General features: G+C 39.2%; 1 long non-coding RNA gene across 1 annotated transcript; it reads left to right on the top strand.

The window, feature by feature from the left end:
• Nucleotides 1-491: 491 nt before the first annotated feature.
• Nucleotides 492-5,003, top strand: LOC148224931 (uncharacterized). Its single transcript, XR_015801996.1, has 3 exons — nt 492-601; nt 4,613-4,764; nt 4,883-5,003. It is a non-coding gene; the product is annotated as an uncharacterized LOC148224931 (long non-coding RNA).
• Nucleotides 5,004-9,365: the final 4,362 nt, after the last annotated feature.

Here is a 9,365-nt window from a genome sequence, read left to right as displayed (position 1 = left end):
GGCAGAAAAAATTCACATCCCTCTTTCCACTCTGTTTTTCACTGACAAGTGTGGCATATTATGAAACTAAATATCTAAGTTCTTAACTCTGTGGAGAGATTTTAGACTATGACATGCATTCCTATCATCCAATGTCTAAAGCTTTTTATAGTTCCTGCCTGGTGTGTGGCTCTGGAGTCAAAAGAGAGGTAAAATATTTTTGCTTCCTTTGACATCAGACAAAGCTTTCAGTGAACAACTTTCAGGGCTTGAATTCAAAGGACATCTGAGATGGGACCTTGCATGGCCAGAGTAGCAGGAGTGGGGTTTCTGCCCTGGTTATTTCTGCAGAGCAGTGCCCTGCAATGCTGAGTAGCAAGGTTCAGCACTGCCCTGTCACGGCTGGGCTGAGCAGTGATTACGTTTTCATTCCTGAATGTGTCATCTGTGAGATTTGCAGGCCTTTTCCTTGATATAAGGGGGAAACTAGAGGAAAGTTGTGATTAAACTGCTGAAGTGATTGATATAGTCAGTTGCTGTAGTCCTGGCCCGTGGCCAGCAACACAGAAGCTGACATGGGCAGCCTGGAAGTACAGGAAGCACAGGGATATGGAGCAAACAGGTAATGGGCAAATAAATTGAATGGGATATGTGAAAATGCAAGAAAAAAATACTATTCTGAAGACAGTGTTCTTTGCTGTGATCTTGTATACGAATCCTCTTGTAGTATGGATAATGGCACAAAGGGGAAAATTAACTTTCAGAGTTAAAAACAAAACCTGTGAAATATTTTTTCTGACATGACTAAGAGACTTTTGCGTTTTTTAAGAGAATGCAAAGACTTAGCCTCCAATTGCCTCTGCAGGGAGAGATGAGAAGCAACTGGGACCACAGCTGTGTTGAGTTTGTAACAGAGAATATTAATTTCTTTGCAGTCCTTTTTGTGAGACATGCAGTAGACAAAGACCCAATATTTGTCTCTCTGGCCCCAAACCAAGCATGTTATAGTTGATTCTCCATCTTACTAACCTCCTCTGAGCTCCACTGGAAGCCAGTTACTGACATTTGCACTGCATGGAATGTGAGTATTAGTGTTTTAAATCAGCACTAGCATACAGTGTTGTCAGCTCCTGTTTTTAATGAAGAAATAATCACAATTTTTCTTGAAGTCTGTGCTTCTGGGTCTGTATGAGTATCTCAAAATTCCTTAGGGAAGAAAAAGAGAGAGAGAAAGAGAGAGAAAAAGAGAGAGAGAACAAGAAAGAAAGAAAGAAAGAAAGAAAGAAAGAAAGAAAGAAAGAAAGAAAGAAAGAAAGAAAGAGAAAGAGATAAGTTGAAAATATGAACCAAATGTAAAAATCAAAAGTGAACTGAACAATAGAAAATGGAATATGATTTTTAATGCTCGTGATTTTTGTGGCATGGCCGATCACTTTTCAATGCTTAGGCTTAGAGAAGTTAGAAAAACTACAGAGAAGTGTAGACAACATTTATTGCAGATCTTTCTAAGGAAAGAGAAGTGAGGAACAAAGGGGACATGAGAAGGTCTTTGTCTTTTTCTCAATGGGGTGAGCATGCCTGTTATTGTGTGGAACAGAAGGCAGCAGTGTATGCCTGGTGGCCCTCAGAGCTTCAGGCCATTGGGGTGATTATTGGATAGCCATGGCTGGAGCCTGGGAGAACAGTACGTGTTATTCCAGGGTAATAACTGGTGGGTCTGGGCAGCTGTCCCTTCCAGGCTGCATGGAGACAACTGACTCATTTCACTGGATGCCCCTCTGATGGTAATAACTATTAGTCCCAGCTAGCTGCAAATGGATGGAAAGCAGTGACCTGGAGGTGAAAGTTGCTGTATCCCATTCCAGTGCCCTGAGTCACTCGTGCTCTCATTACAATGAGTTTTCTGTGCCCTGTGCTTGCTTTGCTGCTTGCCAGTTCTGCCTCTGAGCTATGGTTAAAACAAATGCACTGCTTTCCACAAACTCTTCCCCTATGGCCCCTTGTTTATTTTAAAGGGCACAGAATGTGTGGACTATGAATGTATTGCTAATTAGAAATATCACCTTTTGCTTTGTCTTCTCTCACCTTGAAAAGTCAGATCTCTACTAAAGGCTGGAGACCAAACAACGCATAGCAGAATGTGTGTTGTGGGCTACCAGATGTGAGAATATGAGCTGTGAGTTCAGTGCAAATGATTTCTGTTTCACGTTTTGTCCCATTTTTACAGCAGTGTGGCCCTGTAGTTCCTGGAAGCTGGTAGCACTTCAACCAAGGAAGTATTTGCACTCAAGTAGAACAGCCACTGTTTGTACCTGTTGGTCTGGCCTGTAAGGTTTGCATCTTTGTAGTGTCCCTGAGGCTACACAGTTTAATACTGCCTACATTTAAAAAGCAGCAGGGGAAGCTTGTCTATCTATCTGACACTTGTCTAGACAAGTCAATGGCCACAGCGTACTGATGACTGAGGTGTTTACATGCATATGGAAATGTAGCTCATTATTTCTGCAAGTACCATTCAGCTCTGCTGTTATGCAGCTCCCTACCTTATCTAGTGTAGCACACACTAGACAGACGCTGTGTGCTGTGTCGGGTAGGATAGACTTACTGTGAGAAATCTACAGCACACAAGGCTCATTCAGGAAACAGTATTAACTAAAGCTCTTTCCATCACCACTCAAAAAAACCATGGAAAACCTGTTAATTAAAGTAAGAAGAACCAGGGGGGTCTTAATGAAACTCCTTCCATTGTGCTTCATTCTTTTCTATTCTTGGGTTGGTTCATGTTTGCCTGAAGTACAACACTAAAGCACAAATCCTCATATGTGTGTTTGCTCTGACTAGTTAAAACAATGCCTTGATACTATTTATTTTTGTGAAATGAATGCAGACCTCTGTAGGAGCCTTGTGCCTCAGTGTTTTGCAGTAAAGGTCAGGAGTCTATTCATGAGACTTCCAAAGTGTTATTGTTAAAACATTTCTTTGCTATGTCACTGTTTTCCCTTTCCTCTCCTCATTCAAAATAACACATTGTCATTAGTGACTTATAAGGCTCTCCCTCTAAGCACAGCATATCCAGCTTTCCTTCATTTTTTCCCCCAAGCTTCCTTCCTATTTAAACAAAGAATTGTTTAAGTCATTTGGGACTGAAATATTCCTAGCCTTGCTATCATGAAAAAAAAAATCACTCTTTTTTATGGAGTGATTTATAAGCACTGCAGTTTTATAGCCGTTGTGAGCTGCAGCATCGTGATTTGTTAAAAGAGAAAAGTTATGTTCTAATATGGACATTGTTGCAATGTTCACTCTAACCTTTCTACGGCTAATGTGGCCAAGACTTTAAGCTTTTAATACGTTAGTCACTTTATGAGCCCTTGTAAGTAATACTTCAGCAAGAAGGAAAGGAGGAAGGCATGCTATTGTAATTCGGTAATGTAGTGTACAACTAATCCTTGTACTCATAATTGCATATTGTCACTTTCATTGTATATCTTGATTTCAGACAACTTTAACTTGGCATTTAATTTTTTAACTCAATTACTTTTAAAGTAAAAAAATGTCTGTAAGATCATCCAAAATGGCATTTTCAGTTATCTGGACTCTCATTTATTACATAGACAGTCTTTACACTGAGCCTGATGTTGTGTCTCTGACCAAGTTGTGTCCTATGTTAAAGTTACCATCCCTTATCTGAGCACACTGAGTGTGCTGACCCAAAACTTGTCCACTGCATGCCAAAAATTAATCTGTTCATTGCTAACCTGCTTGGTTTTTTTCAGATTTATCTGTCTTTATACATTGAAATGGTTGATTCCTTTGCAGTTTATTCTACTACATTTAAAAAAAAATTGCCCTTGGGAGAGCATTTATTCACCTATAACCATATTACCTCTCAGTCTCCATTTTGGTGACTTCAGCAGAGCAAGCTCTGTAGGTGTCTTGGTGAGGCTGAGAAATATTTTCTGTGCCTTTTATAGCACTCTCCTGAAATTACTGAACGGTTTCTGAAGGAAATGCAAGTTACATGATCACAGTATCTGTCTAACACCTTCCCACTCTTTTCCTCATACCTTACTAAATCCTTGGCCGCTTTAAGTCCAAACTGTCAGAGGGGTAACAGTCTCAGAGTCATTACAGTCTGTGTATGTAGAGTTTTATGAAAATAGTTGCACTGTGGGGAGGTGATGCACATCTGTGCTACTGAAAGGAAAAGCAGCCAGAGCTCAGCCAGCTGGCCAGCCTGTGCCCATGGGCTGCCAAGCCAGCACTGCCTAAGCAGGGCCATAGTGAGAAGACAGCAGCAGAGACATGAGGGGCAGAAATTCCTACTGCATCAGACAAAGAATGCAATGTCATAGGAAACCAACTTTCCTAAATTGTTTAATGAGCTGCAGAACTAATCCTGAAGCTCAGGCATCCCTACTGGATGGAGTGCTCCCCGCTCAGAAGAGACCTTCCTGTAAATCATATGTAGGTGTTACACATTTAAAGATGCCAGTTGTGTCAATCATTATTTTCATTTTGGGACTATATTTTCTCTTTTGGTATTTTTTACATCTCTATGCCTATGAATTTGGGCTTTGTTCACGCTAGCTTAAACATAACATGTTCAAACATTTTATGGTTATTTGGCCAGAAATTCTGCATCATACAACACTCTACAGTGCTGTGAATAGAAGCCACTCAGGTTCGGGATGAGACATTCAAGACATTTCTCTGTCATGCTATGTATTTGCAATAACATCAGGATAAAATACTCCAACCAGCTTCGACAGTCAGCCACCCCTGGTAAGTAATGTATTTTGTGGTGACTTTTACTATCCCTACCATGTTAATGAATTATTGTTCTGCCTGTTGCCTTAAGGAATTAATAACACAAATTCTGATGCCCCCTGGCCCATCACAGTGACAAACCACCAGTTCCATCTGTAAATGTATGGACTCAGGAGACAGGCTATCATCTCTTGGAGGAAGCAGTTACAGGACAATGTGTGTCAGCTGGAAGATGAAGGGCTCTGTGCTCCTTGAAAGAGGTGAGTTTCAATTGTCACGCTCTGTCATGTCAGTGATTTTGGGATGAATGGCCACCTGAGGTCAAGTGATTTACATAGAAACATTAATGATGGTACAGTGCAGTGTGTAGAGGTCAGGGCATGTGGCTGGTGATCAGCATTCAGGGAGCTCATGGAGCATCATGCACCTGGGAATGGACTAAAAAGCAAGAATGTAAAAATTACTTGATTGCAATTTTAGACAATTTACAGGTATCTCTCTCTATATATATTTCCTTTGTTCATGCATTTTTCAAAGAAAAGTTATTTTACCAGCCTTGTGATGATATGAAGCTATACTTTTACTTGCAGAGGCTTTGGCTGATTCAAAGATCATTAATAATTTTTTTTAGTCATGAAAGGAAATGCACACTTGATATCATGTGAAAAGATGAGCTACATTTCCTGCAACAGAAAAAGGAGTTTTAGCAGTTTTTGTCTAACACATTATACTACAGATGTATATGTTATAAATACAACATCATAAAAATAAAAATATATAAAATAGATTTAGAACATATAATACCATGATAATATATTACTATATACTTTATGTATTATATATGTGTATTATAGCATCAGGTTCCTTGCTGCAGTGGCATTTTCATGTAGCATTTTTGATAGTTCTAAATTTGTTCTGTCTGAATGGCTAACAGAATGTAAGGAGGTAGTCAGGGTTGGACTATTATGTGCTGTAAGCTAAAACTGTGAAAGTTACAGTGGTATAAAATAGTGGGGAGGTGTTATTATGAGCAGAGATAAGGGAAAGTAGGCTCAAATGGATGGATTTATTTGTTCTTTGTAGTAGTTCTTTAGCTGTGGGAAATTTGCATCATTCCATCTCCTGAGGATATTGCAGGGCACAGGAGTGTGTCTGAACTGGCCAAAAATGTGTCACTGTTTCAGGGAGAGCTGATTGCAGTGGCCTAAAGGAGGGCCAGGGATGAGTTAAGGGTTTGGTGGTGTGGACAAGCAGAAACCTGTTTCTGGGCTCATTCTCTTGTGTTCCTGCAATGCCATGCTCCAAAGGGAGGTAGGTGTGGAAATCTGGATCCCAATTCACTTTTGTCCTCAAAACTTTAGCGGATAGTAAATCTGGTAAACATCTATTAACTATTGGTTTGTTATTGTCACTGAACTTTAGAGTCCAAGGCTTGAATTTGTTGCATTTCATCTTCCAAGTACTTCTCATTAGGCACTATTTTTCTTCAAGCTCTTCCTCACTGTAAATGTATGTAGGCTGTAATCAAGTAATTTCTTAACCTCTTGAATAAACATAAATAGATAAGGTTCTTCAGTCTCCAGCAAACAGCTGTATTTTCCTGCTTTAGCCATCCATCTCTAAGCTCTTTGCAGATTTTCAGCCTCTTTTTCTGAAGCTGGGTATCCCCAAAGGACACTGTGTTCTTGCAGTGAGCTTATGGATGCTATATGAAGAGAAAGTGCCATCCCTTTGCCACTCAGTATTATTTCCCTATATTTTCAGCCAAAAATATTTTAGGCTTTTAAAATATGAGATGTTCTGCTCATTTAGCTGTCTTGTACAGCCCCAGGGCAATTCCCCATTGTGGAGGGTTGATCTCCATTCTTTCTTCCCCGTAACCCAAGCTTCTGTTTTGAAAACACCTTTTGCTTGACTGGGCATGGTGTACAGGCGAGACAAATTGCTCTGACTGCTTTTCTAACCTTAGTGATACCTACGTATTTTATCAGCAATTCTGGACTTGTTTTTAGATGATGAATGAAAATTATGATGCTGAACATTCCCCACTGTTCTTTAAAGATCTGTGAATCAACCAGTCCATGTTTAACCTAACATATCCTTCAGTGACTGCTAGAAAATTGCATTTTTTCTGCAGATAATATAGAACAGCACAAGTTGAATATGAAATCACATGCTGGGCAGTTACCTAAGACTATCAAGTCTTCATAATTGGTTTTTGAGTGAAACTTGCAGCTTCTGAGAACAAAACTTGATTGATTTGACTTGGCAAATTTCCTTTAAATTATGGCTGCTCTTGGTCTGTAACCATTGCACAGCACAGCTGAGCATTCCATTGATGACTAAATAGTTTAGTTTAACCCATATTTTCCTGTGGCTCATGAATTTATCCTGAGCATGTACATAAAAATTTCTATTTTGAGTCATTGATCAATAAAGACTGAAAATTTTCTTCTTTACTTTTTATTTTGCCCCCTGAATTAGATTGGAAAAGGGAAAGCTTAGGTATCAGTTTTTCTGGTGCAAATGCAAATTCCTTCTGGTGAACGAAAGAAAAAAGTGGAGGGTGTGAATAAAACAAATGGGTATTTTTAGACTTGATAGATGTGTGGTGAACACTAATAAAATCAGGAACTTTGCAGACAAAAGTGTGGGTTTGGCAAAACACAATTTTCATTTCAAAAAGCTATTAAAAAAAAAAGGGTGGGAGATTTTTTGAACACTGGCTCCTAAAATACCACATACATTATTATCCATCTGTAGAAGTTTGAGTGATAGCTGTGTGGTGTTTAGGAAAATTACTCTTTTTTTTAATTCTCAAGAGAATAAATCCCCTTGCCATTTCTCCCAAGTTCTTCTGAAATGCTTGTCTGGCAGTTGTTGAGAAGACAGAAGAAAAAGGCTGAGGTGGAGAATTTCCCTGTGTAGTACTTCCTCTGACTTGCATTTTCCTTGCTCTTGCTCCACACTATGGGCTAGGTACAATACAAATCAAGATGCTGGTGGAGGGTGCCCAGTCATAAAGAACTTGATGCAAGATGAAATTTCCCTTTTGTATGCTTAAAAGCAAGCTTTTCAAGACTTGTGTGTGTAAATGCAAGGAAGCCTACACAAGAAAGCACCTCGATTAAAAACTTTTTAACTCAAATAGAAGAAGCTCAATTTCACTTCATACTCTCTAGAAAGACCATTTCTACTAAGAGAGCTTCACATATTGCTCACTAATTAGTTGCTTCTTTGTAGTTGGATATATATTGAAAGATATATATATAATTATTATATATAAATATATGTTTCGCTCCTTTGTAATTTCCAACAGAGCTATAACCCATAAAACCAGCACAACACCTAGCAGTAAAATGCCTACAGTTTGTTATGCAGTTAGTTTACAGCTTTAGTTCCTTTATCTTAAGAAATTTCTTAAGAAATATTTTAAAAGTAGTTATTAGCATTAACCTCTAGTCTTTTTCTTCCTCTCTGAATCAGCAGAATTGCTGCCATTCATTTGGAGCCAATGGCTCCCAATGAGGCTCTTATGTGGGAAGCACATTGTACACCATGGTATTGAATCGCACTCATTTTCCTAAATAAGGATCTACCAAGGTTTTCATAATCACAGTACATTTTTTCTTACTGTCATGGCTTTCCCTCTTGTGTCCAAGAGGGAAGAAGAGATAAAATAAATTCTTTTTTCCCTAGATATTTTTCAACTTAATATACCTTCTGTTATAGCAGCAAAACATGAGGACAACATACTGTAGAAGAGTAATCTGCCTGAAAGAGATGGCACATGCACAATTCCCAGAGTTTCTCTGCTAGTGTAATGACTGATAGACACGACCAGAATAGAACTCACAAGGCAGACTGCTCTTAATACTGTAAATAATAATGCTGCTCCCAGTGCTCTAGAGTAGGAGTGGTTGTCCTTCTGTCTGCCTTTGATAGCAGACAGATAGCTGGGAAGTTTATAATTGTCTCCTAGGCTGCCAAGTGGCATAGGAGTCTGGGATTCAGATTTAAGTCAAAGGAAGAAGATACCTTTGAAGTGATTTTGAATAGTGAGATACCTGCCTGCAATAGAAGTATCTTACCTCAGCCTATGTGAGTACAAAGGAAAAAAAGAGAGGTTCCTGCTATAAAAACCTGTAAGGGAGTCAGAAAAACAATTGTAGTGTGGAGAAGGGCACCCACATCTCCCATAAAAATTTTTCCCAACACACATGCAGACAGGAGCTAAAAGGGCTTTGTCATGAGCTGCTTATTTGGGCATACAAATGGGCTCCTGGATGGGAGTGCTCAGTTTTCTCAGGAGTGTGCTGACTAACATCCACAGGTCAGTTCTGGAGTCAGCATAGCAAAGGCATCCTTGTGATTGTGTACCTGGTTAGTTATGGGGAGAAGATGTACTCTTCATTTGTAAACAGTATAAACAACTATTCTCTCTCAGTTTTGTGGAGTGAAATTTGTGTCTGATGGCTGTTTGGTAGGAAAAACATTTGTGGCTGGAACTGGGTCTCTTCTTTTGCCCTGATGAAGACAGATACTATCAATTTGTCTATAAGAAGGGCTGTTACAGCAATTAGCTTCTAACTTGCATTTCACATTTTCTACTCATT

The sequence above is a fragment of the Sturnus vulgaris genome, chromosome 2 (genome assembly GCF_052056855.1).
Source record: "Sturnus vulgaris isolate bStuVul1 chromosome 2, bStuVul1.hap1, whole genome shotgun sequence".
NCBI lineage: Eukaryota > Metazoa > Chordata > Aves > Passeriformes > Sturnidae > Sturnus > Sturnus vulgaris.
This window is presented reverse-complemented; position numbering and strand designations above follow the sequence as displayed.